The following is a 14,085-nucleotide window of genomic DNA, read 5'->3' as shown; positions in this document are numbered from 1 at the left end:
CTTATTGGTCATGTTCAATGAATGAAATGTATTGCTTAATATTGTCGAATTTAGCCTAATCTATGTTATTATTGTAGAGTTGTTGATGATTGTTGATGGCTTCAAGATGCATCTTTGTGAGCTGTGGCTTTTCTCTTCCTTGTAGTCAAGATGACGAGATGATGTCATCTTTGATATTCGTCCAGTTCCTCGTAGTTTGCATTCATCCGGTCCTCCATTTAACTTGACATAGATTTTACAGTTGGCGCTACAAGTGCTTTGCATTTTAAGGGTGCTGTGTTGCTTAATATAGCATAAATGCTGCATATTATACAGTGAAACATGCCAATACACTTGGCAGTCACTTTATTAGGTACGTAGTTTGCCTTCACACATCTATTAAAAGCAGTTCTTGCATTGGATCTAATTCAATTGTGCATTTGTACCTGTGCAAGTGTATCTTCAAATAATAACTTCGACAACTGTTCCAGTGAGCGCTGGTTAAAAACCATCAAACCGTCTCAGTTGAGAGGTTTTTGTGTTATTATTGTGTTATTATTTTAAGTGCAAGCACTCGCATGACAGCTTGACTATTGACAACTTGCTGACAAGCGAAAATGAAAGGTCTTTGCATCATAACATTTTCAAGTTTGAAATAATAGAAATGACATGTGATCTCAAGTCCCTTTTAGCTGCACTCCATCTAATAAGCAAACATTAAGCGCGTAAAATAAATCTTCCAAATTTCATTGCAGCTGTTCACATCATAATTCATCTCTTAATCTTAAACTAAATCCAGCCCACGCACTCCCCTGATGTTAATGTTTGTGCTTGTCTTTATTTCCGAGGCGCGCATCAATCAATAGAAAGTTGGAGAAGAGCAATAATACAGCCTCATGATGACAAAATGCATTAGAGTTGGGCGACGCCACGTTTCATTTCAGACTACAGGGACCTCTAATTTCATTCCAGTCCACTTTGTGGGAAATGACAAAATGTTATTACGTTCAGCGGGTGTATCAAAGATTACATAGCCACTATTTATTTTCTCTTTATTTGCTCTCGCCGCACAGGGGCATCTGCAGGTAATTCTTTTAAGCTTGAGAGAGTCTGTGTGTGTCATAAATCATCATTTCCCCTTCACAATCTCCTGGGAATGCCGACGTTGGCCAAGTTTAAATGGTTTCTCTTTCTCCAACTCCACTTTGTTCCACTTACTCTGTAAAACTTACTCAACACGATTGTGCTTTTCATTTTCTTTTTGATGGAACCGACTGTTTGACAATGGAGGGGATTGTTTTGACCTCTCTTACGTCACGCTGATTGCCCAGGCTGTCGACAAGATCGGGTCTGGATACCTGATGTCTTTTTCATGTCAAAATTGAAGTATGCAATATTAAAATTTAGATTATGGCTTTTGTGATTTTAAATCGTCATCAAGTGGAAATAATGTGATCTTTTTCTGTTTGAAACATACACAAGTTGCCATGAGTGCGTTATAGTGCCCTTTCTGGGAAAGCTGATGCAAATTGTTGGCCGAGCTCCCTTTTGATAAATGCCCAGGAAATGGAGACAGTCAAGAAGTCAGTTGAGCACAAATGACATACAAGATAACAATTTTGGGCCCATGCTTTAACTGTAAGGAGCTGACTGGAGGATTGAGGAGGAAAATAAGTCCTTGGCGGTATTGGGAAGTGGAATTTTAATCTCACATTTATTATATCTGGATTAGTGCCTCTTCAAGGTTTATCAGATTGCTTTTCCTAATCATTGCCCGGCGCGTATGTTTGATCTCCATGATGAACAGATGATTAGTTTTTCATGAAACCATTCAAGCAAAACGCAGAGGCGAGACACTGTTGATTTAGCTGTTTGAGAGGCAGCCAGCCCTCCGTCTGCTTTACGCAAGCCTGGGCAGGAGCCCACATGGGAGTAGGGTGGGGTCACGAGGGGTCAAGTCTATGGGTAATGATATATCACCTGCCATATATTTAAGGTTTTGCTAATTCTCCTGTCAATTATGACCGTAGCTTTGCCCTGTTGGCCTCGAAAGCAATGAGACGGCACAGTCAATTTGAAAAAAGGCTCCACATTTTTGGCAGGGAAAGGACACCTTGCAGAGGCAGGTAGACCAGATGATCCCCCAGTAAGCAGTAACAACAACAGAGTAAGAAAAGATAGGTAAAACTATCATTATGGATGTCATTTTTTAATGAACATGACACATTAGCATATGGTAAGAGACCACATGTCATCTAGCGTAATAATGCTTGACATCTCAAACAAATTAAAATGGCTTGGCACCAATTTCAAGTGTAATATCATGAATATTTAGCACTGCAATGGTCTGAAACCATGTCATACTTTATGATGAACACAGCTGAAAATTGTTGAATCCGTTTAAACTACGCTGTTGTTCAATGCCGTCGTGACTTAAAGCTCGACATGTCACCATAATGGGACGACAGCTCATGTGAGCACGGGGATCAAAACAAGGTGAAACGGTGCATTTAAGTGTTACGGAGTGAAAAACTGCGGGGGGCAACATTAACTTCTGCTTGGTTAAAGTCAAGGCGAGGGGGGAGTACACAACAGTATGTTGATGCACGAGTGGGTGTCCAAGCAGCGGCCCGGGGGCCATTTGTGACCAGGGGCTGTTTTTGTATCAGCCCTCGGCACATTTCAAAAATACAATTAAACAAGAAAAATGACAAAAACAACAACAATGGAAAAAAGAGCATTAATTTTACGAAATACTACAATAAAGTACAAAAATTAAGAGAAAAAAGTCTTTGTTTTCTTTAAATGTGTGTAGCTTGTTAGCATATCTGTATGGGTTGGTTTAGTAATTGTAAAATAACAAAGCGGCCACCGCATCCTTTGATTTTACACGGCCCTCACTGGGAAAAGTTTGGACACGCCTGCCATATATGTATCTCCAACTCGTAAACATGTCATGTCATTTGCCACCACACTCGCGCAAAGTGCATTCACGGACACTCTGAACTCCAAACAACGTTCTTTGTTGCTTAAATTAAGCGTTTTCAAGATAAAAAATAGCTAATGAACTAAAAAACAAAAATAAGGCATTCAGAAGATGCATTCAAAGACATTGTGATGAGATGTAATGTTCTACACCGGTCTGTAGGTGTCACTAATGTTAATATAATGTTCAGTGAAACATACAAGCACCAGACTTGATCACCCAAACAACAGGCTTTTATTGCAGCTATGGATTATCTCATAACAGGAACAATAATCCCTAACACGGGTTACTGTTACGGCCGTAACCCATACTAAAATAAAACTCAATCTGAACCCCCGACATTACTTCCGTTTACAGCAAAACACACGAGTATGAGACTTATTTTATGTCTTAAATGGCTTATTTGTTATTCCATCTATCCATTTTCTATGCCACTTATCCTCATAAGGTTCGCAGGAGTATGCTGGAGCCTATCCCAGCTGACTTTGGGCGACAGGCGGGGTACACCCTGGACTGGTCGCCAGCTAATCGCAGGGAACATATCGACAAACAATAATTGACACTCACATTCGCTTATTTGTTATTGTGTCAACTGTTTTGGGTAATATGACTGGAAAGGTGATTCGAGGGTGTTATTTTATGTCTAAGCTCTAATAATGTTAAAAACCGTATTTAGAAGGCCTTAAACAGGTTTTCTATGCTCTAACTAACTAAATAAATAAGGAATCCTTGTTCATGGAAATTCACTTATCACGGTCAAGTCTGGAACCAATTCACTGCGATAAACAAGTGATTACTGTACATGCAATGAATACACTCAAAACGTGAATTCAACTTAAATTTTGTGGTGTCTTTGAACGCAACCCCTCATTGCTCATAATAGCACAGTTAAAGTGTGTTTCAAATGTTCGGCAACTATTAAAGAGTATAGTGTTTGGTAAACAGATTTTTAGATATGTGTGGTATCTTTTACCTTCCTTCAAATGTTCAGTTAATTTGGAGCAGTTGATACATACAAATATATATAATCCCGTTATGTCATGTATCTTTCTTTTAATAAAATACAGAAAAAATTGGCATATTTCAGACAGAGTTGCAAATGGGGATTAATCATAATGAATTAATTTGAAATTTGTCATTAATCTGATTAACAATCATTTGACAGCCCTACTTATACACTACCGGTAAAAAGTTTTAGAACACTCCACTTTGTCTGGGGGAAAAACCTACATTTGTAAGTGTTAAGATGGTCTGTCTCTCTTCCATTGTTAATTCCCTTTTTTCTTACCATTTTTGTAGCAAAAAATTACTTTCTCCAGTTCAATACAGTTCAAATGATGCTCACAAGGGTATAGTACCACAGTGTGTTCTGAACACTGCTTTTATGCAGACAGAGGAGGTAGTAAGTACTCCAGAACTACTCCGGAACACCTGTAGGAATTAGTTGCATGAACTGCCAAGGTTTGATCAACCTCCGTTTCTGCAGAACAGCTTTAAATTGTTGACCCATTTTGTGGTCCCTGAAACAGGCCTTTTTGTATAATTCTGAAATAGACATTATTTTTCAGTTTTGGATAACCTTACATTTTTTTTTAAGTTCTTGCACTTCACCACTTACCTTTGTACCATTTCAAGCTATTCATTTGCCTTGAACGACTTGAATTTCAATAAATAACTGGAAAAATTGGGGTGTTCTAAAGCTTTTGACCTGTAGTGTAAGTCTAGTTGGTATTATAGATTCAAGATTCAAGAGTTTATTGTCATATGCACAGTAAAACAGGTAATTCTTGTTCTGTTCATTCTCATCTATATTCATATAGGACACTTGACTCGTGCCCTTTTCCACAAAAACAACATAAATACATTTTCTAGACTGAGCTGAATGGTAAAATGCTATATTTTGTCTGAATGTGTTTAGGATGTTAGCGTTAGGCAAAAATATTGACAAATATCTGTCACCTATCCATCCATCCATTTTCTATGCCGCTTGTCCTCACTAGGGTCGCGGGGGTATGCTGGGGTCTATCCCAGCGAGAGGCAGGGTACACCCTGGACTAGTCACCAGCCAATCGCAGGGCACATATGGACAAACAACCATTCAACTCACATTCATACCTATGGTAGATTTAGAGTCTCTAATTAACCTAACATGCATGTATTAGGAATGTGGGAGGAAACCGGAGTACCCGGAGAAACATGCAAACTCCACACAGAGATGCCCAAACGGATCCCAATCTTCCCGATCTCCTGACTGTGAGGCCAACATGCTAACCACTAGGCCACCGAGCGGCCTATCTGTCACCTAAGTCCTATTACAAACGTTATCTTAAAGCAGTGCTTCTCAAATAGTGGTGTCATGTACCACTTTAAATTGTGTAAATATAGTCAAATAAATCAATTGTATATCACTTTAGCCTCAAAAGATGAGCACCTGTAAAATTACAATCTATTGCATCATTCCACCTTCACACAACCCAGTCTGCCAGAAATTCTAAATACACAAGAAACATTTTGAAACACAATTCTCAAGGGAGTCTTTTATGGCAAATCATGCCTATGTCGTTGAAACATTATATGTTTAAAATGTACGTATTACTGTAACGATGCCTGTGTTTTCTGGCTTGGCTCTCATAGCGACACTTTTAACTAACTTGTTGTTTCTCGTTTCGCTGGATTTCTAACTCATGTTAAAATAACACAACATATGTATGGCGTTTATAAATAGTCGTCAGTTTTGATGTTTTATCTTTTTGTTAGTCTCAACACTCTCCAGGTGGTTGTTTTCATAGAAACTAGTGCCAGGATGAGTGAGAAAACTAACAAGCGCCTGTCAGTTCTCAGCCATCAGTCACCGTTGTGGACTTTTCTTCTCATCTTTCCTCTCTCTCTCTCTCTCTTTCTCACCTCAGAGCCATTGTATGTACAGTATGTGTGTGTGCGTGTGCATGTGTGTGTGTGTGTGTGTGTGCATGTGTCAGAAACGCAACATGAACTTGTCTCAGGTGAAGGCCTTGGATCACCTGGGCCTGTTCAGTCCAGACCTGACAGCAAAGCTGAACTAATCAATATCTCTGTGCAGTCAAAGGTGGGTTCTGCCACAAGGCCGTGGGGGTGCACTAATTGATGGAAACTCACCGCCGGCTAGCTTCATGCCCTGCGGCGTTGGAAGACAGCAAACTCTGGCCTTCCTCTGCAGTGGAATGAGAAATAAAGGAGAGTGAGGGCCGAGGAAGCTGTTTAGTGTTTGACATGGTGCTCTGTTAACATTAATGACACGGTGGGGATTTACATATCTGGCATATGCAGTGTGCTCTGTGACGCCTCTCGTGAGATACTAGTCTTTGGTAGACTATTTTATATCATTCTGAATGAGTTTTGTCATACATTTCCCGTGCTATTTTGGTTTGCAGATACAAATGTGTGACATGTCATTATTGTGACACAAATACAGTTTTATCATTTCAATCCATCTCATGGTTTGAGTGCTGACAAACAAACATTCACACTAATTATATTACAACTTGGGCCAAAAAAATGGTTCATACCTGTTATTTTTCTCAAAAACAGCCCAGACATTTATTGGCTCCAAAATATCAAACTTTTTGTGCAAGAAGGTCAAACAAGATCACGGAAAATACCTTAAAAAAAAGCCTCAAAGTGCGAGTGTCCTCTCCAATTGTTTCAACATCTCAGCCATATAACTTTTCTTGCTGAAAGAAGACCAGTTTTGGAAGAACTTGTGCTTATTCTGGTTCCAAAACACGAGAATGAAACCTCATGCATCAGTCTCTCTTCATTTTTCAGCATTAAAAACAACCTATGGCAGCAAAAACTATGCATTCCCTTCCTCAGGTAATCAGTTCGTTGATGGCAGCAAAACCAGTGGCAAGGTCAGTGGCATTGAGAAGGGCCTCAAAGCATTCCTTCCACCGTCCGACTATATCCTCAGTCGAGGTCAGCAGGCTTCCGTCCCCACTGTAAACAATGTGGACCAGACACTGCTTCCCCTTTCTGGGGTGGCAGATGGTTTGCCAGAACCTGTTTGAGGACAACTGAAAGTTGTACTCCATGGCCTCACCGAACCCAAGTTTTTGCCTCGACCACCACCGAAGCCACATGCCGCTTGGCCTGCTGGTACCTGTCAGCTGCTGTAGGAGTCCCACAAGCAATCCATGCTCAATAGGACTCCTTCTTGACAGCAGCCCTGACCTCCGGTGACCACCATGGGATTCGGGACTTGCGACTGGCACTGACCACTTTGCGGCTGCAGCTCCGAACATGCGGACGCAGACCTGATGATACAACTACAAAGTCGATCATAGACCTGCAGCCTAGGGTGTCCTGCTGCTAAGTGCACTTGGAAAGTGGATATCCTTATGTTCGAACATGGTGTTCGTTATGGACAAACTGTCGTTCGCACAGAAATAACATCACACAGTACGAGTTCAGATCGGGGAAGCCTTTCCTCCCAATCACGCCCCTCCAGGTCACACTGTCATTGCCCACATGAGCGCTCTGATAGACTCCATGAAGCCTGGATACTCTGAACTGCCGTTTGCCACGTATGTACAAATGTCAGTCAGGACCCTTTCCCCAACCCAAAGGTACAGTATAGGGAAAAAAAAAAACCTCTCGTTCACCGGGGATGACTCCAACACGGAGGCACCGAGCCAGGGGACTATTAGTAAGCCCACACCAGCTCGCCGCCTCTCCCCTGCAGCAACTCCAGAGTAGAACAAGGTCCAGCCCCTCTCGAGGAGTTTGGTTCCAGAACCCAAACTGTGGGTCGAGGTGAGTTCGACTATGTCTAGTCGGAATGTCTCAACCTCTCACACAAGCTCGGGCTCCTTCTCCACCAGCGAAGTAATGTTTCATATCCCAAGAACCAGATTTGGCCGCTGAAGACCAGGTCGCCCAGGCACCCGCCTTCGACCACCACCTTGTTTTTGTTCATAAGGGTCTTCTGAATCACTCTTTGTCTGGCCCATCACTAGGACCTGTTTGCCTTGGGAGACCCTACCAGGAGCATATAGCCCCGGAAAACATAGATCCTCGGATCACTTGGGCACTCAAATGTTTTTTTGTTTTGTTTTTTGTTTTGTTTTTTTAATGCAAATATTTAAATTAAAGAACTCAAGTCCTTTTGCGTTAACTGTCTCAAGTCTGAGTCAAGTGTTTAAAGTGTTAGTCAAGCAAATCTCAAGTCGACCCAAGTAATCAATAGTTATGAAACTTGTTTTGTTGTCACCACTATTTTCTCTAAATTGCTAAGGTAATTTTATCCTCTTCCGACTAAAATGACCATCTGTTTTTCCCTTTTTTTCTTATTTTTTTTCCTTTTCAGATTGATAATTCAAGGAAGGCCGGGATAAAAACAATCAAGTATGCGCCACAAGAAATAAAAGATGATTGGACAGAAAGCCTAGTGACTTGCTTCTTGTTAAGAATATATTGTTATCGTGGAGTCTAAGTGTGCCATGATAATTGCCATCAATAATTGAGTAAGGGGAAATGGCGAGAGAGCTGCATTCAGTGCTTGCAAAATGTTCCTGAGAGAGGCTCAGATGGACAGTCTGGCTAGCTCGCTAATTCGGCTCCGTTTTAATGTGGCATTGAAGATTATCTTTATGACTCCAATTGCGTTAGCCTGGTGGCTCAAACAAACAGAACATATCCTGAAATTGCCAGCTCCTCTGCTGCTTTGTGGTACATTTGCCTGATGCTTTAAAAAAAAAAACTGTACACATTTTATTGCTAAATAATATAATTATCATGGCACAAGTATTTGCAGCTAAAGATGATCTAAACAGGAGTTATGTTGTATCTAGAGAAGCTGTCAAGTGACAGATGCATGTTACATCTGGGCTGTGCTCGTATATAGTGTGTATAATGCTGACTATCACCTTTTAGTAATTCTTGAGTCTGAGGTAACCTTGATGGAGAGCTAGCTAGAGGGCAGATGCAGCTCACGTTTGTAAGAAATGTGAGCTCTTTTCTAAAATAGGCCACAGATCTGTCGTTGTCTGATCACATAATCAGCAAAAAATGTGGAGTGGTTGCCTTCAGAAAATTATTATTTTGCTGAAAACATATTTTCATTCAACTTTTAGTTGTGGTGAAACCAGTGGTAGTAATGTTGAGAATCACTTTTATTGCACCTTTGATACAATTAGCGGTCTAGTGGTGAGAACATCAGGAGATGGAGGGTTCTAATTTCCATTGGAACATCTTTGTGTGGAGTTTGCATGTTCTCCCTGTGCATGCACGGATTTTCTCCGAGTACGCCGGCTCCTTCCCAGATCGCAGAAACATGCTCGTTAGGCTAATTAGAGACTATAAATTGTCTATATGTGTGAATGCGGGTTTGTCTTTTGTGTCCTGTGATTGGCTGGTGACCCTCAGCTCAATCCCCAATCGCTCAGCCGTTGTTTTCCTGTTTTCTCTGTATTGACTGTCCATCCATCTACTCTGTCTCTCTATATCAACCCAACTGGTCAAAACTGAATGCCACCCCATAGAGTCTGGGTTCTGCTCCAGGTTCAAGGTTTCTTCCCTGCCTCCTTCTTGCTCATGTTGGGTTCAGTTGTTTTTCTCTAATGTGCTGTATGAGGCATGTGGTTCTAGACCTACTCGCTGTGTAAAGTGCCGACAGATAGCTTCTGTTGTGAATTGGGGCTGCATAAATAAAGCTGACCTGACCTGACTTGAGCAGGGAAACATGTTGGAAGATAAGTTTTAGTGTAGGACTGCTGGTCCATTGGTAGTTTATTAGTTTACATAAGTTTTCATGCAGCTGCTGCAGGATTTCTTCCTGTGGAGTTTTACAAAATATTTCAAATAACATTAGGCCACAACCCCTGTACGCCTTCAAAGTACAACACACTTCTCTAGTGTGCATCCAGTAGCATTAGAGTCACTGAGCCTGCACTAGCCGTGTAGTCACTCGACATTCACTTCTAAACAACACAAAAACAAAGACTTTTGTCTTTGTGTTACTTCCAGGTTGATGGAAGCTGATATAAAAAGTTACAAATGGATGGACAATAGCATTGTGATGCTAGTTTGGACTGTATCATTTTGGGGGAATTGGTTAACCAAATCATCAGTTCCTGTTGTTTTGTCTAAACAATTCCCTTATCGATTCCAGTTTGCGTGAATGATGTCGCCCAGCATGTTGCTTAGCTTGCGTGGCAACGTCATTCACCAGAGGCCACCACATGGGGCCCAAGCGGCACAAATGATCCAAAGTTTGGTTACATTTCACAAGAAAGGGCAACTTGCAGCAGTTATTCACACAAAGTGGATATTTAATCATAAGGTTGAAATAATATCAACATGCAGAAAGATTTGTGCACACAGCATGCGATAACGTGGAATCAATGTTGCATTTTTGATCAGTGAATATCAACCCAGCAGCAGCAGCGGCAACGTTAGCACATCTTTTTAAATGAACGCCTTCTCATGCATTACATTTGGATGGCCGATGACGACGATAGCCTGGTCGTCCTCGGTCCAGTTCGCATCTACCTCAAGCTTCTCATTTCACCAATGCAGGGAAGAGTAAAATGACGCAGAGCAGTCATTAAGTTTGTGGTAAAAGGCTTGCACCCGTTTGCCACAGTAGAAGCCCCTCATTTTCGATAGGTTGATGTGTTCAATTCATTCAACTTGTATTCAATGTATGTTTTTACTGTTGTTTTATATTTATTTTCAGAATAAATCATTTTTTCTGGGGACTCCCCTGGCACCCCATTGAGTAGCCCTAGCTTGTTCTCCTTTTTTCCAAATGAGAATCAATATGAGAATCTATAAAGCCCGTAAGAAGCATAAAAAATTGAATTAGAATCATTAAAATTGTATTAATTCCCATCCCTACCAACTAACAAACAAACACACAATCCATCAATGCGTTACCTCATTCCTCTCCATAACACAACAAGGGAAGACAGTGAAAAGCCAGTTCGCTGTTAATTAATCAGAAGAATGTGTGCTGTGCAGTTTAAAGTATTCAGGAAATTAGGACGGCATGAACTGACCTGTTGATGGTTTACTTTCTATACCAAGGCAGGTATGTTCTATTACTTGTTAGCCCCAAAGGTTTTTGAGCACCAGTGTCCAGAATTTCAGTGTATAGAAATAGAAGACTATTGTATGTACACTTCAATCTTTAATAGGCCGTGTTTCCTCACTGTGTTACACGTGAGCTCCCTCTCCATCCCTCAAAGATCCAGGTGTAAATATTTCATCAACCATGTGTCTGTTTCTTGTTCATGAGCCGTCTCAATTCACAGAGGCCTATTCTTACTACGGCGTGCGGCCGGGCCTATTTATTGGACATTAGAAGAGAGCGAGCGAACAGAGCAGCGGTGCTCGGCACGAGGAAGGAGAAGAGGAAGTGCTCACCCTCCTTCATTAAAGCGGGCAGGCGTGTATAAATCAAGCTAATTATTGAGCCACTAAAGTATTGAACCCTCGGAGAGGAAATAAAATGATCAGAGGCAGGTCACAGCTCAACGAAGAGCAAGTTAATGAAAATATTAATTACCTGATGATATACTGAGTATCTGGAGCTACCTCCCTCGCACCGCAGAGAGCATTTGTTTTAATTGAGTAATAATAAGACGGTTAGATCGGGCTGAGTTACTTGATTTGAGTGGGTAATTGACCAATAAAGATCTATGATCGCCAATTATAGTTACACTGCTAATTACTTAGCATCTGTTGGACCAACATAAAACACTAGTGTGCTCCTCTCATCATCACTTCTGAAGTCCTAGCTTAAAAGTCAAATTAGTTGCGGGAGTGACTTTGATCAGCTTGAGAGATCCAACAAATGAGTTCCCCGAATGCCTCATGGACACCCCCGCAGTGTTGCACAACAATGCAACTTGCTATGATATGAATTTGTGGCCTGTGTTTTCATTCTTAATTATTCAGGTGTGCATTTTATCTCTTCACACCCATCACCCATCCTTACCACTTGTCTCATTGGACAATAGGACATCCACATCTCACTACGATGTGAGGGGCGGACGTCTCAGACAGATAACATTGCACAACAATCAATCATGGTAATTGGACACACTTTTGTTTGTATGTTTTCCTGATCTATTGAATGAATGTACTGCAATATCTGAAATCGAGGTAAAAAAAATACTTATTTTTAAATAAGTTGCTTTTTCTTTTTTTAATATGCACTAAAAATCAAATACATATTAACAATTATCCATCCATCCATCTTCTATGCCGCTTATCCTCACGAGGGTCGCGACTATGCTGGAGCCTATCCCAGCTGACTTCAGGCAAGAGGCGGGGTACACCCTGGACTGGTCGCCAGCCAATCGCAGTATATTAACAATTATTCAAATATAATCGGCTACAGCTAACCCGTGACCCTAATGAGGACAAGTCAGTTGGGTGTTGGCTTACTTTGTACACCAGATGCCCTTCCCGACACCCTCTCCTCCCATTTACTCAGGCTTGGAATCGGGACTGGGCATGTCCAATGGCTGGGTGTTGGGGCTCTGGCAATCAAACCTGTGTGTACATTTGCAAACTATACTGGCAGTAATCCAAATGCAGACCCCAACCTGAATAATCTTGCTTTGGAGCAACCCCAAAATGTACCAATACCCTCTTCCTGCATATGCCTGAAAAGTGTCATTTAGATTAATGCGTAATTATCTTAGAAATAACAACAAAGTTGTTCTCAAAATGTAAACAAGAGTGGAAGAAATGTTACGACTCCTTAAACCTCCACAGAGTTTTGTGAAAATCATTTAGTATTCTGAAGAATTCTGTATATTAATAAACAACCAAAAAGAAATCCCCCTTAGCTTTTTGCCACCATGTCATCATATTATAGTGTATAGATAAATATTATTGCAGATTTTTTGTGTCTGACATGCTTTGACCTTGACCTTCGACCTGGAAACTCTAAAAACATCTAAAACATTTATTAATTGTACAAGCAACCTTTTAATGAATATATTTACATTTTTAAGTCATACAAGCATAAAAAGGAACATACATGGATTATGTTCTCACCTTTGACTTTGCTGATATGGTGACAATGTGCAAAGAAAGATGGTTTAATGGCCATCATCATCATCATTTTCTTTTATATGACTGCTGTGGGGGCGTAAAAAGAACAAATAAAATACAAAATGCCATCAATACGTTCGATCCTTCTGAGCTAAAGTATCACAAGAAATGGTTTGAACTCAGCATTTTGCTGTGACGACAATTTTTTGGAAAATGTTTTGTTGAATTCCGATTTGTAGGATTTCAGGGGTGTTGAGGGTCCACGAGTGATAGAGTCCACACACTTTGCGACTTCACTTACAGAAACAGAACAGCAGCTGAGAACACACAACATGGCAAAAGCATTTGCAAAGTTGTTCAGGTATTGATTTCTTTTTTTTTGCAGAGCCTGGTTGCAAAACCATTTCATTGCAGTCAGTATTCTACTCCAGCCCTGTAGGTGGCACTAACACCCATTACTAATAATGTAACTGTTGATCAACCAAAGGAAAAACCGCCATGTAACCATCTTTCAGGAGACAAACTTTTTGCAGTGATACATTTTTTAAAATCTTGTATCCACTGTTCAGATCAACATGAAAATGTATTATTCATTTTTGCTGTTTTTGCATAAGTCCAGTGATTGAACTACAATAACAGATAAAACTATGCTTGCTCCATCAGGGCAGATGTAAAAAAAAAAAAAAAAAAAATGGAGTAATAACCAACCTGATGCAACAGTTTAGTGGCTAAATGCCTGAACTACAATCCAAAAGGCATGCGTGGGTGTTCCTTGTAGATCATAATTAGTGATCTCAGCTTATCTCGCCTGACGACATGACACGCATGCGTTTGCTGCTTTGCTCCATTTGGAGTGACAGCCTAATCAGTAGCGTGTCAGCGTCAGCTCCAGCTCCACCTGTCAAAGCTGTCAGTCTTCTGAGGAGCCGATGGAGTCCCCCGAGTAATAAACAGCAGAGCGTGATTTATCACCATGCGACCTATGCGCTGAGAAGCCAGGACACTGAGGAACGTAACAATCAATGTCAGAACATGTGGTATTGATGAAGGGTGTCAGAAATGGCTACGACTTACAT

Source organism: Dunckerocampus dactyliophorus, chromosome 3 (assembly GCF_027744805.1).
Source record: "Dunckerocampus dactyliophorus isolate RoL2022-P2 chromosome 3, RoL_Ddac_1.1, whole genome shotgun sequence".
NCBI classification, from domain to species: Eukaryota; Metazoa; Chordata; class Actinopteri; order Syngnathiformes; family Syngnathidae; genus Dunckerocampus; species Dunckerocampus dactyliophorus.
Note: the sequence above shows the minus strand (reverse complement) of the source record.